General features: G+C 50.2%; 1 protein-coding gene across 4 annotated transcripts in view; it reads right to left on the bottom strand.

Annotated features, from left to right (window-relative positions):
- The window catches only part of BCAS3 (BCAS3 microtubule associated cell migration factor), a 3943855-nt gene that overhangs the window by 3331474 nt on the left and 593088 nt on the right, over positions 1-19293 (bottom strand). The window lies entirely within an intron of this gene.

Below are 19293 nucleotides of genomic sequence, written 5' to 3'. Positions count from 1 at the left end.
AAGGTCAACAAAAGGTATAACTCCAACAAGAAGGTTCGAATAATCAATGTTCACAGTTCCAAGGGGGATGACACCCTTCCCCAGGATTCACTTCATCCAAACAAAAAGTTCAAAGTTCTTTATAGCTCAAGAGGATACCACCCTCCTCTTGGTGTTGCAACCCACTCGAGGGAAAATGACTCCCTTTCCCCAGGATTTCACATTCACTACAATTCAATTCTTAAGGGTATGAGTGTTGCTTAGGATTCTCCTTTCAAGATAACACAACTTGGATGGAGTCCTAGACTCAAAACACCTGGTATACTCCCCTGCACAGATTCGCTCTTCACATGGTATACTCTCCTGCCAGGACTTTATAATGCACTCTCTCTTTCTCATTCAGCAAAAGGGGGCATGGGTCTTCCCCTAGTTACTTTAACAATTCTTTATGGCAAAGTACTGTGACGATGAAGATGATGCTGATTTCAATGAGGATTAGTTGTTCCCCCTCACACTAAGCAACCAATTCACTCTCTAAGGATCTCTTTGCCTCAGCTTCAGCATCCCATTCTCCTTTCTGGGCTTACTGACAACTTCTGCATTCTTTCAAGCCACCCGCATTCGTTTGGGTACTCGCCTCAATGTCTGCTGGTCTCTAGCGGCTTTTCCCCGTCTCCCGCATGAAGAGTGCACGCTCCTTGCATTCGAATGAAGCCCATCCTGGCTATCAACTGCCGCCGTGACTGCCTTCTTTTGTCGCTTCTCTGCTTAACCGGCACCAATGTACTACGTGGCCAGTCCGGAGCTCGCTTCTTCTCCCGCTGGCAGCGCTTTGCAGTCGCAGCGCTCTGCAGTCACAGCACCCGGTGCTGCCTGCTTCTTGGTCTGCCCGATCAGCGCAGAGTGCTGTGGTCAGCTCCCTCTCTCGCTGCCTCTGCTCACCTGCCTTCGGGGTTCACCTTCAGGTTAGGACACTGTCTGCTCTGCACTGTAGGACGAGTCTTTCGCCACCTTCCAAGCCGACGCTTGGAAAAGGAAGGTCACTCCATCTTCTTTCAGCAGCGGATTAAAACTGCCTCCACCAAGCTGGACCGTGTCCTGGACCAATCAGATTCCTCCAACACCAGCCTGCGCATTATGGTTCACACTCTTATTCAGTGCAGTCCTCTTTCTAGTCTCAGTACATGTTGTTTCAAAAGGTGTACAATGTTCATGCGTTTTTTCAGCAGCTTTTGCAGTGTTCAAATGGTTTATCACAATATGCCATCAAAACACAGGGAATGGAGGGAGTATCCCTAAAAGGAAAGGGGGATACCAAGTCTTATCTGAGGATGCCTGTCCTCCCCGTGAGGACAGCTTCCCCACGTGATCCTCCCTCGTATGGACATCCCCAGGGTCAGGATCAGGTAGCGGCTGCCGTCCCCTGGACACACGAGGAGAGACTACCTCTGGGAAAGGAGTGATGACATCATGAAATTTACCACATTCCCCTAATGCTGCCGGTTCCTTTGGCATCAATTGGGAAACGGAAGAGAAAGTCTACATTCCCCAGATCTCTTCCTTTTCAGTGTTCAACCGTGAAGCAATAGGGGTGCATGTCTAGGAACCAGCACATGGCTTGTGCATTAGTTTCTTTGCAAAGACTTATCCATGTTAATGGGGAATGATCAATGACGAGTGTAAACTTTAGACTAGTGAGATAGTACTTCAAGTATGAACATTCAGATTTTATGGCTAGGGCCTCAAGCTCAATTGTGACACAGTTCTTTTCCCAAGGATATAACTTCTGACTGATATAAAGAATCTGATGCTTGATGCCATCGTGATCTTGGGAAAGAACAGCCCCCAACCCAACATGTGAAGCATCTGTTTGTAAGACACATATTTTGTTAAAGTTGGCCACCTTTAACACTGGCTCACTGCACATAATGTGTGTGAGTATCAAAACAGTTTTGGTCTTCTGGACTCCACTTTATCTTTTGGGGTTATGCAGTTCTAATCTTATGAGGGAGGCGAGAGGTAATAGAAGAATAACTGGGAATGAACAGCCTATAATACCCAACCAATCCTAAAAAAGCCCTTAGATCTTTCTTTGTCCTAGGCACTAGGGTTTCCTGCAGTTTTCACCTTTTCACTTTGGGGTTGAACAAGTCAATTCCCCACAAAGAAACAAGGGTACTTGACTGCTAGCTTTGCCAAGGGGCATTTTTTTGGATTGGCGGTAAGGCTGACCTTCCCAGTGCCCTGGTGACTAAATATAGATGGTGCATATGTTCTTCCCACGTCCCACTATGGATAATTATATCATCGATATAAGCTCCACAGAAAGAGGAGTATAGCTGAAGGACGTGGTCCATTAGCCTTTGAAATGTGGCTCGTGCCGCGTGAAGGCCAAGGGGTAACACCTTGAATTAGAATAGTCCAATAGGGGTGGAGAAGGAACAAGTTACTTACCTGTAACTGTTGTTCTCCAGCATGGATTCACATGCTCATGAATATTCCCCGTCGTCAGGCTGGGAATCCTAGGTAAAGAAAAAACCAGTATCAGTTTCGTTTCTGAACTGTTGTTCTACTAATAACCAATCACTGGTCTCTGGGTCATACTGCCCTCAGCCAATGACTGCCCTCTACCTAAGCCCCTCCTCTGGCAGCCATCTTCAGATTTGGTAGCACGTAAAGTGGCAGTAGGACCAAGAGAAGAGCTGGAGAGGGTTTGCATGTGAATCTATGCCAGAACCATGCTGGAGAATAACAGTTACAGGTAAGTAACTTGTTCCTTCTCCAGCATGGGGTCTGGCATGGATTCACATGCTCATGAAAACAAGAGTATATAGCAGTACACACATGCACAACCATGGGAGGTGACAAGGCTCAACATTAAGAATTTCAACAACTCTTCATTAAGCAGCTCTTACCTCCTCACCAGGCTCTTCCTTCAAGCAAACAGGTTGCGCAGCACTGCTTGGCCGACTCTGGACTCCTCCCTGAAATCCCGGTCGACGCAGTAGAATTTCGTGAAGGTGTACGTCGACCACCACGTAGCAGCCCTGCAGATGTCCAGCAGGGGCCCACCAGACAGGAACGCCGTAGTTGCAGCAATCGCTCTGGTCGAATGGGCTCTCGGATGGCCATGCAACGGTCGGTTTGCCAACCGGTGACAGTGCGTGATGCAGTCGGAGAGCCATCTGGAAATGGAAGCCTTGGAGAGGGCCTTCCCTTGGTTCACAGGACCATGGTTCACAAGCAGCTGTGATGTCTTCCGAAAATTCTTCATGCGGTCCACATAGAACTTCAGCGCTCTAGCCACACGTGAGTGCAAAGTCCTCTCAGCCGGCGACGAAGGTGACGGGAAGAAAACAGGCAACACCAAGGGCTCGTTGAGATGGAAGTCCGACGGCACCTTGGGCATGAAGGAGGGGTGCGTCCTCAGAACGACCCTCATCTCGTGGAATATCAGGTACGTAGGCTTACAGGAGAGGGCCTGGATCTATCCCACTCGTCGTGCGGAGATGATGGCCACAAGAAACGCTGTCTTCCATGATAGTAATTTCTGAGGCGCCGAATACAAAGGCTCGAATAGCGGACCCATGAGCCTAGTCAGCAGCACATTGAGCTCCCACGCCGGAGCCAGAGCCTTCACCGGCGGGAACGAGCGGAAAATTCCTTTCATGAACTCCTTCACCAGGCGGTGAGACCACAGCGACGACCATCCCTGGAGTTCTGGTATAGCGGGAGATAGCCGCCAGATGAATTTTGATGGAGGCATGTGCCAGTCCCGCCTTGGCCAGCAACAGCAAGTACGGCAGCACTTGAGGGGCCATAATCTGTAGAGGTTGAACTTCTGTGCACAGCACCAGACGGAGAACCTCTTCCATTTATGTCCATAGCACTTAAGAGTCGAGGAAGCCCTGGCCTTGGCAAGTACCTCTTAGCAGTCCGCCAGGATATCGTAGCCTCCGAACTCTAGTGCTGCAGGAGCCAGGCCTGCAGGTTCAGTGTTCCTGGGTAGTGATGCAGGATCGCGCCTTATTCCCTGGCGAGAAGACCCACGTCAGTCGGAAGCTTGACTGGAGAGGACGCTGACATGTCCATAAGATCCGGGTACCATATCTGTCTCGGCCACGCCAGTGCGACGAGGATCATCTTGCACCGGGACCGTCTGAGTTGACAGATGAGTCGCAGAAGCAACGGCGGGAACACAGAAGAACAGGCCGTCCCAGGGGAAGGAGAATGCATCCACCATGCTCCCTGGCTGGGGAAACCTGCTCGTGAACCTCCGGCACTTGGTGTTTGTCGCTGTTGCAAACAGACCGATCTGGGGATTGCCCCATCGTCAGAATAGGAGATCTACTTGAGATCTACTTGATCTTGCCGAAGGTCCCACTCGTGGCAAGAGTGCAGCTCCCTACTGAGTGAGACGGCAACAGTGTTCTTCACTGCTGCCAGGTGAAAAGGTACCAGGAACATCCCTTGGCGACGGTCCAGTGCAACAGATACTGCGCTTCCCTTGAGAGAGCCAGGGATCTGGTGCCCCCATGCTTCCGAATGTAGAACATTGTGGGGGTGTTGTCGGTGAAGACCCGTACCACCTTGCCCTTGATGGACGGAAGGAAGGACCTGAGGGCCCAAAACACGGCCCGGAGCTCCAGGACGTTGATGTGCAGCGACCTCTCCTTGCGTGAAGATCTCCGGTGCGCACACCCCATCCTTCCAGGGAGGCGTCCGTTGCAACTGTTCCTGATGCGCTAGAGTCTGGAAGTCCATGCCCGCCACGAGATGCGCGCGGGTGCCCCACCACCGGATCGCTCTATGGAAAGTCTTGTTGAGGGCGATCTTGTCTTTGAAGCTTCCCACCACTTGTATCCAGCGGCATCAAGGAACTCCTGCAGCGGCCGCATCCGCAACCTGCACAGCCGAACGAGTTAGATGCATGACAATATCATGCCGAGCAGGGACTTGATGGACCTCACTCTGGTAACTTCCATGGTCAACAGCTGTTGTACCTTGGCCAGGATGGCTTTTATCCTCTCCTCCGACGGTGAAGCCAGCCGCGCCACCGTGTTGAGCCTGGCTCCCAGGAACAGAGCGTCCTACGATGGCACCAAGCAGGACTTCGTATAGTTCTGTGAGTAGGCGAACGGTCCTCACTGTGTGTTTGGCTCATCCGAGCGAAGTCAAGGGAACTTGCTGTCAATCGTCCAGATAGGGTAGATGTGGATCCCCTGCAGGCGCAGCCGCTCTGCCACCGGTGCCAGGCACTTGGTGTAGACCCTTGGAGCTGACTTCAAACCGAAGGGCAGGGCCTTGAACTGATAGTGCCGCCCTTGGACCACAAAGCGCAGAAACTTTCGATGTCCCTTGTGTATGGGGATGTGGAAGTAGGCATCCTCAAGGTCCAGCGACGACAGGAAGTCCCCTTCTTCCAGCTGTCCCAGCACATGCTGAAGGGTGACCATCCAGAATTTCTGGGATTGTATGCATTTGTTGAGGCGGCAGCGATCCAGGATGGACCGCCAGCCGCTTGTCTTCTTTTGGACGAAGTTCTGCGAGTATACTCCGGAGGCCCAGAGCCTCTATCGCGCCCTTTTTCAGCATTGCTCGTACCTCCAGAAGTAGCTGAGGAATGTGGTTTTCTTTCCTGGCCACAGGTGGAAATCAGGGATACTTCCTTTGGAACTCCAGAGTGTGTCCGTGGGCCAGGGCATCCAGAACCCAACGGCCGGTGGAGATGGATTTCCACACATCGATGAAGTTTGCCAGCCAGCCTCCCACTAGGGTGCTCGTGTGGGGGCCCGACATCACGGCCGGTTCAGTCCTGCTTCGCCAAAGCATTACCACCTTGAGCCCCTTGGCGACGACAACAATGTCCACCGGCCTTGTTGCGGCCTCTGTAGGCTTCCTGCGACGAAAAACAGGCCGTCCGACGGTATGACGTAGAGCTGCCGCCGAATCCTTTGGAGGCACCTTCTGACTTGCCTCCGTAGGGCCGAAAGGACGGCTGTCGCTGATGGAGCATGCCCAAGGTCTTGGTGTCTGCCTTGATGGCCTGCAGTGACTCGTCCACTGCCTTGCCGAACAAGTTGTTCCGCTCGAAGGGCATGTTCAGCACCCTCGTCTGTACGTCCTGACGGAAGTCGGTGGCCACACCGGCGAAGGCAAACGCTGTTGCCCATCTGGCGGAAGCCAGTGTCGGCATTGTCTGTGGCCACCATGATGGCGTGGTCCGAAGCCACCTCGCCTTCTTCTAAGATTTCAAGGGCCTCTGCCCTCTTGTCGTCTGGGAGGAAGTCCAGGAGAACCTCTTCCAGGAGGCGATTTTAAAGCATAGCTCCCTATCGAAGTGGGTCACGATAGCGAGAGCTTTGGCTGCCTTAATGGTCGTTGCCGCCGACAAAATGACCCGATGTCCCATGGTATCCAGCTTCTTCCCCTCACCGTCCGGTGGGGAATTGGAAGTCGACGCCGTCGTCCCAGCAGATTTGTTCTTGGCAGCCGCGGGGACCACTGAGTCTGGGGACGGCTGCGCACATTGGTGCAGAGTGTGGGACCCGGTACTTCTTCTCGTACCAGTCTCTCTTCGCCAGGCCCGAGGATGGGTTCTTCAGGAGGGCCAGCGGGACCACGGCCTTCCTCTTGGTCTCTCGTCTCTGATAAAGGAATCCCTCCTTCTGCTCCTCGGGGCATAGCTGAAAAAGCTCTGAGGCGCTAGCGATCATGGCGTGAAACAAGCCAATTTCGTCGGGAGAAGTCCGGGGTGGGGGCGATAGGAGATCTGTTCCGTCTTCATCGCCATCTCCGTCTCATCACTCGGAGGAGGGTATGGAGGTGAAGGATGAAAGGGTGGGGGCGATAGACTCGCCTCCGCTTGGGTAAAGGGGTAAAGGGCTTCCCGATGGTCCAGGTGCCGCTGGATCGTCCGCCGGAGGCAAAGACATCCTTGTTCTTATTTCTGAACACAGGGTGTGCAGGGCTAGCAAGATGTCCTCCGACATGTCAGTCGGAGGTTGAAGCGGTTGTGACAGGAGAGTCGGCAGCAGCGTGGTGTCCTCCGGTTCCTTGTCGATCTGCCGTTCCTAGTCTCGTCTGGGTCCTTCCCGTAGGACCTGACCTTGACAAATTTCTTGCCCAAGACTGACTCGAGGCCCGACAGCTCATCCTCGGAGGAGATATCTGAGTCCGGTAGGACTATTGCGCCCCCCCTTCTTCACGGGGGTCTTTTCGATGGGCAGGAAAGACGATTCCCTCCAGGACGGCAGGGAAACTCTTGGCTTTGAGGTCGTCTCCACTGGGGCCGCATCTGCGGGCTTCACCAGGGACGCTGCCAATTCCTCAATCGAAGCCTTAGCCAGGTGAATCTGGGCCCTTAGGGCCTTTGGCGCGTCTGAAGCCTTCACCTTCGGGGGAGGGTCACTGCCTCGCTCCCCCTTGCCTTTCTCCGTTGGGGTTGACCGGGGCTTCGCCCTAAGCTTACCTGGGTTTTCCGACTTCCTCTTCATCGAGCTGGAGCGTTGGCTCGTGCTTGACGGCGTCGGCGATGCTGCGCCCGGCCTGGAAGCTGCGAAGCCTGTACCGACAGCGCTCTTGGTGCCTGCTGACTCGCAGTGCTTTGCCTTATGTTGGGCCCCCATCGCCGGAGCTCCCTCCAAGGTCTTAGAAGACCGCTCAGACTTCTTCTTGGGCTCACCCGACGCCGGGCTCTTCGCCTCCAGCCAGTCAGCGAGTCATTTGCGACAGTCCTTCATGGTACGGATGGACATGTCCTTACAGAATGCACAGTCCTCCTTCACATGCGACTTGTCGGAGTGCAGGCAGTAGAGGCACCGGCAGTGCTCATCCTCCTTGAAGACGTTCTGTAGTCCACATACCGGGCAGATCCTAAACAGCTTGGATCCAACGGGCGTCGAGTCTCCTTTGTGTTCAGCCATGTCCACGCGGGGTAGGCCTCAATGATCTTCCAGAATCCTCCAAGAAGTGAAATTCGATGAAAATTTGCCCTCAGGGGCCGTACAGATTTCTGAAACAGGTCTCTGTTAATCGGAAGATTCATCGGTGGAGCTTGAGGCTCGATTTGACCGAAAAAAATAAGAGTAAACTCTTTGAAAAAATGCAATACGCAGTAAAAGCTTGAGAACTAAGCACGAGGGCTCCCAACACGTGAACGTGCGGTAAGAATCTGAAGATGGCTGCCAGAGGTGGGCTTAGGTAGAGGGCAGTCATTGGCTGTGGGCAGTATGACCCAGAGACCAGTGATTGGTTATTAGTAGAAAGACAGGTCAGAAACGAAACTGAAACTGATTTTTTCTTTACCAAGGATTCCCAGCCTGACCACAGGAATATTCATGAGCCAATCCAGACCCCGTGCTGGAGAAGGCTGTTTTCTCCTTGTCCTCCAGAATTAACGGCTACTTGCCAGTAACCTTTTGTCAGATCAATCATGCAGAGGAAAACAGCGGCTCCCAATCGGTCAATCAGATCGTCTATCCTTGGCTTAGGGTAACTGCCGAATTCGGATACCGCGCTCACCTTCCTGAAATCAATACGGAACCTCCACGACTGATCTGGCTTGGCAACGAGTACTATCGGAGAGGACCAAGGACTCTGGGATAGTTCAATAATATCAGCATCCAACATCTTCCCCCACCCCTTGTATGATTATTCTTTTTTTTGCTTTGGGTATCCGGTAGGGTTTTAAATGGACAACCTTCCCCGTGGGTGTGCGGATGCACTAGAAAAACCCTTTTACTCTTCCCGGCTCATCTCTGAAGACATCTGGAAATTGTTCCAGTAGTTTTTGTAGATCTTGTTTCGGGGTTTGTGACAGGTAAAAAGGAATGAAAGTATTTGTATCTGACTTCTCTGTTAAGAGACTGGTCAATACCAGTGTTGTGGTTTATACAGGATCCTCTCTCCATCAATTAAGGAGGTTTATATGATAGATATGTGTCTTAATTGGCCTATCAGGTTGTGAGATTCGTTAGTTGTATGGCCCAGTTTGTTCAATCACCTCATAAGGTCCATGCCATTTAGATAACATTTTATTCTCGGATGTTGGAAGGAGAACTAGAACTTTCTGTCCAATAGAAAAGGATCTGAGTAGAGCCTTTTTATCGTGAGAGGTCTTTTGGTTTACTTGGGCCTTAGCCAGGTGTACTTGGACTATCGCTCTTACAGTAGCCACATGTTCCTTTAACCGTTGAACAGTCTGAGGGAGAGGTAATAGGGCTTCCTCCCTCTCCTCCCAGGCCTCTCTTAACATATCAAGCACATCTCGTGGCTCCCTGCCATACACAAGTTCAAATGGTGAAAACCCTGTTGAGGATTGTGGTGTTTTTCGGACAGCAAAAAGGGCCCAAAGTATAATAAAAGGCCAGTTTTTGCTCTCTGCCTCAACCAATTTTCGAATTACACTTTAAAGGGTTTTGCTGAAACGTTCCACTAATCTGTTGGTTTGAGAGTGGTAGACAGAGGTCCTAAGAGTTTTAATATCGAAGATCTCTTTTACCTCTGACATTAGCCAACTCATGAAGGTAGTGTCTTGATCCGTTAAGATCTCCTTTGGGAAACCAAGTCCTGAATAAAATGGGATTAGGCGTTTCAAAATGTATTGTGACATATTATCACAGAATGGGAAGGCCTCTGTGTATCGGGAGCATAATCTACAATTACCAAGATCAAACGATTTCCCAACCTAGATGGTTCAAAGTGGGACGACTATGTCCAAACCTATACAGGAAAAGGGTACGTCAATGATAGGCAGGGGTTGGAGTGGAGCTGGGGGAGGTAACTGGGAGCTCGTCTTTTGACACAAGGTACACGTATGCATGATGTTTTTCACATCAGCATAGATTACAGGCCAATACAATCTGCTTATCACCTGTCCCTGTGTTTTAGCTGTTCTCTGGCAACATGAGGAGAGGATACCTCTGGGAAAGGAGTGATGACATCATCTGATTCATCACACCTCCTTCTTCCCCTCACCGAGCACTCCCTAACGTCCACTCGTTGGGCAATGCATCCCCCATGGGGCATCCACCAGGGCCTCACCTCCACCACCTTTCCTCCCCCCTGCCTCGCACAGGGCCTTCAACCCACGCTGCCCGTCCTTACTTTCATGCATACTCAAACACAGACAGTGAATCTCTCCTAGTGAAGTTTCACCTCAATCCCTCTCTTACTCACAGTTTCCTACTGGTCTACAGACCTCCTGGCTACAACAGAGACTTTGCTAATGCTCCAAGTGACTCCCTAGCGGCCATCCTGGTCTACTATTCCTGACTCACCGTGCTTGGAGACTTCAACGGTTTGATGCCCTACACAGCCCCTCGTGGACAACCTCAAAGCCCTCAACATGACCCAACTAGTAGCAGGAGCCACACACACAGCAGGACATACCCCAGATGCAATCTTCAGGTCTACCCCCCTTATTTCTATGCTCCCTCCCCGGCCACTCATATGGACGGACCACACAGCATTATCTTCTCGCTGGCAACACCTATCACACCGTCCTGCTTGACCATCACCAGAACATCCAACCGTATCCCGCTGTGGAACAAAGTCATAGCAACACCTGACCTGGCAGGCGCCCTGTTTTCTTCTCTTCCAAATATGCCAGTTGAGGGAGGTCTACCCTCCATCAGCCATTTTGACCAATGGCTTTCCAATGCCCTCAAACCTTTTACCCCCACCAGAGCAGTTTCCCACAGACAAGACCCTTACCAGGATGGTTCATCCCCTCACTCACAACTCTCAAACACATGCTAGAATGCAGATGGCTGACCAATCCTTCCCCTCCTAATAGACCAGCCTAGACGGGTCAGAACCACATCTATAAAGGCAGAATTCTGAAAGGCCAAAAAATCCTTCTACCAGAGCAGAATCGCCAACGCCTGCAAATGCACCAAGGAACTCCAAGCAACCATCTCAGAATTGAAGGCCCCCTTTTGCACCGGCCCTCGCACATCTCCCAAGCACTCAGACCACTTCAACAACATTTCAGTAGAAAGAAACCTTGCCATACTCGCAAATCTTTCAGCACTCCCACCCGACCCCTCCAATACACCCCCCTCTGGCCCCATCTTCTCCTCTTTCACTCCTATCCCTTGACCCACATTCCTAAAGCTTCTTGCTAGCAGCCGCCTCTCAGGATCCCCGAATGATCCGTGCCCTCCTGCTCTCCTCAAAGAGGAGGGCAAGAGGCTACATCAGGCTACTTAAAGCCATTAGACCACTACTGAGTGAGAAAAACTGCGCCACAACAGCAAGAGCTACCATCATGTCACGTTTGGACTATGGTAATGCCCTCCTGGTAGGAGCCAGTAAGCTAAGCATCCAAAAATTCCAGCTGGTCCAAAATAACACGATCAGAATGGTCAAAAAGAAAGCAAGAAGTGAACACATCAGTGAAGCTAGACGCGACCTTCATTGGCTAAGACTAGAGGAACGCATACAATTTAAGTCTATGTGTCTTACTCACAAGTGTTTATATGGCAAGGCACCAGCCTATTTGAAGTCCAAACTCACTTTTTACCACCCGCCCAGGGCATTAAGATCAGAAGCAAATGGGCTCATAACGCCTCTGAAACACAAGAAGGAACTTGGCATGGGCAGAGCCTTCCCTAACCGAGCGGCCTCTAACTGGAACAAATTTCCGAAGTACCTTAGATTGGAGTCCAATCATTTGGTCTTCCGCAAAAAAATAAAAACAGAGCTTTTCAAGTAACCCCCCTGTCTAGGCCACACTGAATCAGTTAACCGGTATTTTTATGTATTTGTCTTGTCGCTTCTTCAGGCTCCATCTTGAGCTATGTACATGTCTACATGTAAGCGCCCCGATGCCTGTGGGCGGTCGGCGCTATATAAATAAAGAAAGAAACAAATGTTCTCCTTAACCTGTGTAGGTGGCATAGCGATATCATCATTAACTCCACCCTCACCTCAGGCATATTCCCAGCAGGATGCAAGATCTCATACATCAAACCCCTCCTCAAAAAGTCCTCACTGGCTCCCCTCATTCCAGCCAACTACAGACTTATTGCCAACAAGCACTTCTTAGCTAAACATACTGAGCAAACGGCCTACTGCCAGCTTTGTCTCTTCGCCAAATCCTACCACCTTCTCGACCCTGCCCAGTCCTCCTTCAGACCTTCAGACCCATCTGTGGAACAGAATCATCCCTAGTCTCCATCTGGGATGACCTCAAAACCACTGCAGATTCCAAAGGCTGTCCACACTCATCCTTGACCTCTCGGTTGCCTTTGACACCATTGGCCACGGCATCCTCACTGACGGACTCCACTCTCTGGGCATAAGGGACACAGCTCTTAGCTGGATTTCCTCTTTTCTGGCTAAGAGATCACAAGTCAAACTCCTCTTTCCCTTCTCCTCGGCACACCACACTGTCTCTAATGGGGGCCCACAGGGCACCTCACTTTCTCCCCTTCTCTTCAACCTCTACTTGAGCTCCCTCTCAGCCCTTATTCACTCACATAACATTACATGCTACAACTATGCTGACGATACCCTTATCTTTAAAATCCTCCCTTCCCCACCCCGACCTCACTTCCTGCTTCTCAGGAATTTACTTCTGTTGACTGTCAATCACCTCCTCCTCAACCCTGAAAAAAATAAAATCATGTTCTGTGGGAAAACAGCTCTCTTCCCCCAAACCACCCCTTGGCTCCTTCCCACCTCATCCAACTTAGTAAAGAACCTATGAAGCACCATGGACGCTGACTCAACACTCTTGCACCACATAACACCTTGTCTACATGCTGCTAGCTACACCTCTGCATTTTCAGACACATCTTCCCTTACCTCTCCTACCCTGGTTACACCATCACCGTCTTGTGGCCAGTGCTGGATTTGACTTTTATGGCTTCATTGATTCACGGTGTGTCACCCTTTCTCAACTCTGATGCTGGACTTCCTTTGCATCTTGTACTCATGGTGGCCCTGAATCATGCTGTTTGTTAGGCAGAAACCTGTGCAGTTCCCTTAGGGACCACTGCAAAAAGTTTAAGACTACAGTAGTAAGCAGTAAACCCAATTGGTAGCAGTCTGCACCACCCAGATTTACCTGGTAGCTGTGGCTGAGCAGTCGGACTTCTCTCAAGAAGAGTTAGGCTGTACATAGAGTATACACAATAGGGCTAAAAATAAAGTAGAACAAGCAAACACTTACCAGAGCTTTGGTATAAAAGTATATAATTATTTATTTAAAAACACACTTATGAAAATACACTGGCACTAATATATCAAGCAAGTTCAAACACAGTCACTATAAGTATATACACCTCCCTAGTTGATTATTTGACAAGTCTAGGTTAAGACACCACTTATTTAGCAAAACAGAGGTGAGTGCGTAACCGTAGATGGCACTCCAATAATTCGTTTAAAAAGGGAGAGAAAAGGCAGAGTAGGAAAAAAACACAGTACCAACACTTTTAAGAAACCACAGTAAGTCAAGAAAGGCAGGGTCTACTGTAGAGCAAAAAGTTCATAGGCCAGGCCCACTCTTGGAGAGAGCAAGGCGGAATGTGCCCAAGATCACACAGTGGAAATGTGTAAGGGGTCTCACTAGGAAACTCATTAGAGATGTACAAGCCCTAGATATTGAATGGGCCAACAAAAAAACAAAAATTAAAACTATCCGCCAAAAATGACAATGCATTACTTACTGTAAAAGCATTTCTGATGGTTGTATCTGCTTAGATTCACATGCTGTGCATAGGTCCGACATCCAGTGGTCACTGCGGAGTATTGCATTTTGTTTTTCGTAGTCGAAAAGGGGACGTCGACAAGGCTTGTCTGTAACACTATCCCTATAGTGACGTGCGTTGTACCCACAATCCCTCACGCGTCGAGGTCCCTCTGTTTGTATTTTTCTGCCCTGAGGGAGCCTTCTAGACATGAGTGAGTACAGAAAAGAGAGAAATATAGAAAAAGGATGTCTATGTTCCTTCCATCCGAGCGGGGAGGAAGGGTGGGCGCATGTGAATCTAAGCAGATACAACCATCAGAAATGCTTTTACGGTAAGTAATGCATTGTCTTCTGATGTTTGTTAATCTGCTTAGAATCACATGCTGTGCATAGACTAGCGAGCAGTACCCGGAGTTGGCGGTGGGTTATGAGAAGGAACAGTAGAGAAAAGATGTCTTAATACTGCCTGTCCCACCTGGGAGTCAGATCTAGAGTGTGCATCTAGGCAGTAGTGTTTTGTAAAGGTGTGCACAGAACTCCAGGTAGCCGCTTTGCAGATGGACTCAAGGGGAACATTTGCAATGAACGCTATGGAAGCCCCAGTGGAATGTGCTCTTGGCTTGAAGGGTAGTTCTCTCTTAGCACGAGTGTAACAGAGAGTGATGCATTGAACAATCTATCTAGATATAGTGGACTTTGAAACTGCATCTCCTTCTCTTCCTGCTGCCACAGAGACAAAGAACTGATTAGTCTTTCTCAGTGGTCTGGTTCTTTCCATGTAGAACATGACAGCTCTGCGTACATCGAGTGTATGCAGACTTTTTTCTCCCAAGCTGGAAGGGTTTTGAAAGAACGTTGGTAGTTCTATTGACTGGTTTACATGAAATTTCGAGATGAATTTTGGTGCAAACCTTGGGTGTGTGCGTAGAACCACCTTATCCTTGTGAACTGTTACGAAGAGGTCTAGTACAGAAAGAGCCTGTAGTTCACTTACTCTCCTAATGGAGGTGATAGCTATTAGGAAAGCAGTCTTAAGAGTGAGGTCTTTAAGAGTTGCCTTGTGCATGGGTTCGAAAGGAGGGCCCATGAGTCTAGAAAGTACCACATTTAAGTCCCATCCGGGAGCTGGGTTAGCTATCGGAGGGTGTATTCTCTTTACCCCCTCCATGAAGGCCTTGATAACTGTTATCTTCCACCACGACACTTTAAGTTGGGAAGTGGTGTATGCAGAAAGTGCCGCTAGGTGGACTTTAATGGAATTGAACACTAGACCTGAATCCAGTAAATGGGTCAAGTACAGAACAATGTTAGTGGGAGAGCAGTCAACCGGGTTGATGCTCTTACCTTTACACCAGATGACAAATCTTTTCCACTTGCTAGAATAGCAGTGGCAAGTATTAGGTTTTCTGGCTTCCCTGAGGATGTCCATTCATCTCTGCGGGAGTTGTAAATGTCCAAATTCTATGATCTCAGGAGCCAGGCTGCTAAGTTCATGGTCTGAGGGCATGGATGCAGTGTCCTGCCCTTGTCCTGTGACAGCATGTTGTACGGGCAGGGAAGTTTCACTGGGGGAGATAGGGACATCTCCATCAAGTGAGCGAACCATGGCTGCCGGGCCCACATTGGGGCCACTAGTATCATGGTAACCTGCTCCTGGTGCATCTTGTGCACCACTTTGTTGAGAAGGGGAGTCGGGGGAAAGGCGTAAACAAATTTCCCTGACCATTGAATCGACAGACCGTTCCCCTTGGATTGGTTCTGGGGGTACCTGGAGGCGTAACTTTGGCATTGTGAGTTCTCCATAGTTGCGAACAGGTCTATTTCCGGGAATCTCCATTGCGTGAAGACGTCTAAGACGATGTCTTTGTGCAATTGCCATTCGTACTCTTCGGGCAGGGGGAAGTCTCTGCTGAGTTTGTCTGCTAGCAGATTGAGTTCCCCTGGTACATGTTGTGATAGTAGGAACATGTTGTGTTTGAGAGCCCACTTCCATATATTTTGGGACAGCTTGGACAGTCCTGGAGAGTGAGTGCCCCTTGCTTGTTGAGGTAGTACATGGCTGTGGTGCTGTCTGTGAGGACCATCACTGTCTTTCCTTGTAGGTGTTCCTGAAAGGCCTTCAGTGCTTTGAACACCGCTAGTAGTTCCAGCAGGTTTATATGCTTGGATGCTAAGCTCGGAGTCCACGCTCCATGAGCAGTCTGATGGGATAGGTGAGCCCCCCATCCTGTGAAGGATGCGTCTGTGGTTAGAGTGGCTTCCACTGCGGGTTTGGCAAAAGTTTTCCCTAATAACAGGTTTTCTTTTGTCCACCACCGTAGCTAGAGAAGCAAGGCCTGCAAGACCACCACTAGATCGTCCCATTGTCCGCTGGCCTGACACCACTGGCTGTAGAGCCACTCTTGCATTGGGCGCATGCGCAGGCGCGCGTGAGGTACCAAATAAATACATGACGCCATCATCCCTAGCAAGCGCATTGCTTTGCGTACCGTCACCTCTTGGTCTGCCACATAATGGGGGATCTGAAACAGCATGTTTTGGACCCTCTCGTTGGAGGGGAAGACGAGGCCGTCCTTTGTTCGAATTAGAGCCCCTAGGAATTGTTTGATTTGGCTTGGGTCTAAGCTGGACTTCTTTTCGTTGATGGAGAAGCCCAGTTGGGACAAAAGGTCTACGGTCTTTTGGGTATTGGAGAAGCATGTTTTGTAAGAATCCCCTGTTATGAGCCAGTCGTCGAGGTAAGGGTATAGCGGGATGGATAACCTGCGCAGGTGGGCCGCTGCCACTGCCAGTACTTTCGTGAATATCCTTGGTGCAGATGCTATCCCGAAGGGTAGTACTCTGAACTGGTAGTGTTTGTTCTCTATCTTGAACCTGAGGTATTTTCTGTGCGCTGGCAACATTAAAATATGAAAGTATGCATCTTTCATGTCTAGTGTTGTCATGTAATCCCCTTGTGATAACAGTGGGATTACTTCCTGCAAGGTCACCATACGAAACTTTTGGGGTTTGACAAATTTGTTCGCTGGGCGCAGATCTAATACAGGGCGCATGGTTAAGTCCTTTTTGGGTACAAGGAAGTACACTGAATAAATACCTTCTGTTACCTGAGATAGGGGGACAGCCTCTATAGCTTCTTTTTCAGTAGCTCTTCTACTTCTTGAAGAAGGATGGTGAGGTGTTCCGGTGTCATGCGTCGGTTCCGTGGGGGTCTGTACTTTGGGGAACCGTTGAATTCGATACAGTATCCGTGGGCTATGGTGGATAAAACCCAGCGGTCTGACGATATTCCCTCCCATGCTGATAGGCACGATGTTAGCCGGCCCCCGACCAGTGATGCATGGGAGGGGACCCGAATCTTCGGGTCATTTGTTGGTATTGGGCGTGGAACCTTTGGGGCTGGAGCCGCGACCTCTTCCTTTGCCACGGCGTTGGCCTCTTTGACTGAACTGGTTGTTACCTTGGTTAGAGGGCCAGTTGGTAGCAGAGTAAAATTGCTGTTGGTTTTTTCTGGCGTTGGCCACGAAAGGAGCGTCTATTGCCATAGCCGCGTCTGTTAGGGGGCCTAGAAATTTGGTCAAGAGTCTTGATGGTATCAAACTCTTTCTTCGCATGTTCTAGGGCCTCATCAACTGCTTTCCCAAACAGATGTGTTTGTTCTATGGGCTTATTTATCAGGGAAGCCTGAGTTTCCGGCTTAAATCCCGAATTGCGCAGCCAGACATGGCGTTTGAGAAGTATTCCCTGAACTAGGGAACGGCCAGCCATCTCTGCGGCATCTAAGGAGTTCTTTACGATGCCCTGGTTTACAAGAGTTCCCTCTGAGATAATAGCTAACAGGCGTGAACGCAGGGGTTCTGTTGCGTCCTCTGCTTCGCTGCGCAGCTTGCTCCACTGTGCATCTGCGTAGCTAGCTAGTAGGGAATTGTTATTTGCAATCCTAGTTGAGAAGGCGGCGGAGGTCATGATTCTCTTCCCAAGTGCATAGAGCTTCTTGCCCTCTTTGTCAGGTGGTGCCTCACTAGTGGATAGTGGTACCCCCACTCTTTTTCTTGTATTAGTAACTACGAGGGAGTCCGGAATAGAATGTCCTCTGATGTACAAAGGGTCAGAGGACGAAGGGCTGAAGAGCTTTTCTATCCGAGGGTTGACCCCTCTGACTAAGGCAGGATTGGAAAGTGAAGGAGTTATTCTTCTCTTTATAGAAGCCAGGAGGGGAATAGACCGACTAACAGGGGCTTTTTCTTTAATAACTTTTTCTACAAAGTCTATGTCAGGAAGAGTTTCCCCTGTGTCTATTTCAAAATGCGCTGCTGCCTTGCGCAATAGTGCATTAAGTGAAGGTTGGTCATCTATGGGAGAGGTGTTTCCAATAGGTGAATCCTTGGGAGGAGAAGGGTGAAAGGCATCAGGGTCTGAGTGCACTGATGGGGATTGCCAAGGCTGCACTGATGGGGATTGCCAGGGCTGCGAGGTAGCTGTATCTTCTTCAAAAACTCCTGCACTACTGTAAGGATTTTCTTCAAACCCCTCTTCCTCATGTTCTTCCTCTCCACCCAAACACTCATCTTCCTGGAGGTATTGCTCCTCTTCAGTGAGGTCATATATGTCTGTAGAAGGGGGAAACAGCCTAGGGATCTTGACCCTATGGTCATCCTGGGGCCATTCTCTTGGTCTTTTGTGTGTGGGTGGGTTTTGGCTTCCCAAAAACCTTTCCATTTTCTCCATACAAGAATGGAGTCTTTCAAGGGTCTCATGGGGGACCCCTGAATAGTCTAGAGGGGGGAAATCAGTGTTTCCACCTTCCAAACGCTTAGAACGCTCCCACAACGTTGAAGAAAGGTTTCCGTCACCCTCAGAAAAGCCCTCCGGTAGTTCAGAAGTGCCCTTAGATGAAGGGGGCAGTTCCTGGCTACTCTTGTGCTTTTTCGGCGTTTCTATAGCTTTTTGTGCGGTATTCGACGTCTGTTTCGTCGTCCGCTTACGTTTGTCTTCGGAAACAATTCTCGCCAGGCTCTCGACAACGAGTTCGTCAGTAGAGGGCTCTGGTATCGACGTTGCCTGCGTTACGCATTGTTCCTCGACGGCCGCTCTATGGAGCGTTACGTCGGATGATTTTGAGGTAGCGCCCGTGTTTGATGAAAGCCCAATCGCTGGTCGCGGCTGCGTTTGCGGGTGGGGCTTGAGACCCTTACGGTCTGAGGTAGACGCTGGAGTGCCCTGCGGCCCCTTCGGCGCTGATGGATCCTTCGTCTTCGACGAAGAAGAGCCGTGGGTTGTGTGCTTAGGCCTATGGGGTCTATGTGCGTCCTTGTCGCCGGGGTGTTCATCCCCATAAGCAGGGCGTGAGCCGAGCCCGCCGGGGCTGGGGACGGACGTCGAGGAGCGCGAGCGCTCCTTCTGGGGGTTAATGACTTCCGTAACGGACGTCGAGTTATCACCCTCCTCGTCACTTTCTGTAACAGCGGCGGCGGGTGAGGAAACTGACTTCGACATAGCGTAGTCCGCCCACCTCTTAACTTTTCGTTCTTTAAGAGTTCTTGGTTTCAAGAGCTTACAGGCCGCGCAGCTGTCCTCCTTATGATCGAGGGGCAAGCAACGATTACAGAGCTTGT

This window comes from Ambystoma mexicanum, chromosome 9 (assembly GCF_040938575.1).
Source record: "Ambystoma mexicanum isolate Mex_15411 chromosome 9, UKY_AmexF1_1, whole genome shotgun sequence".
Taxonomy (NCBI): Eukaryota; Metazoa; Chordata; class Amphibia; order Caudata; family Ambystomatidae; genus Ambystoma; species Ambystoma mexicanum.
The sequence above is the reverse complement of the archived record's forward strand: the minus strand, read 5'-3'. Positions and strand labels throughout refer to the sequence as shown.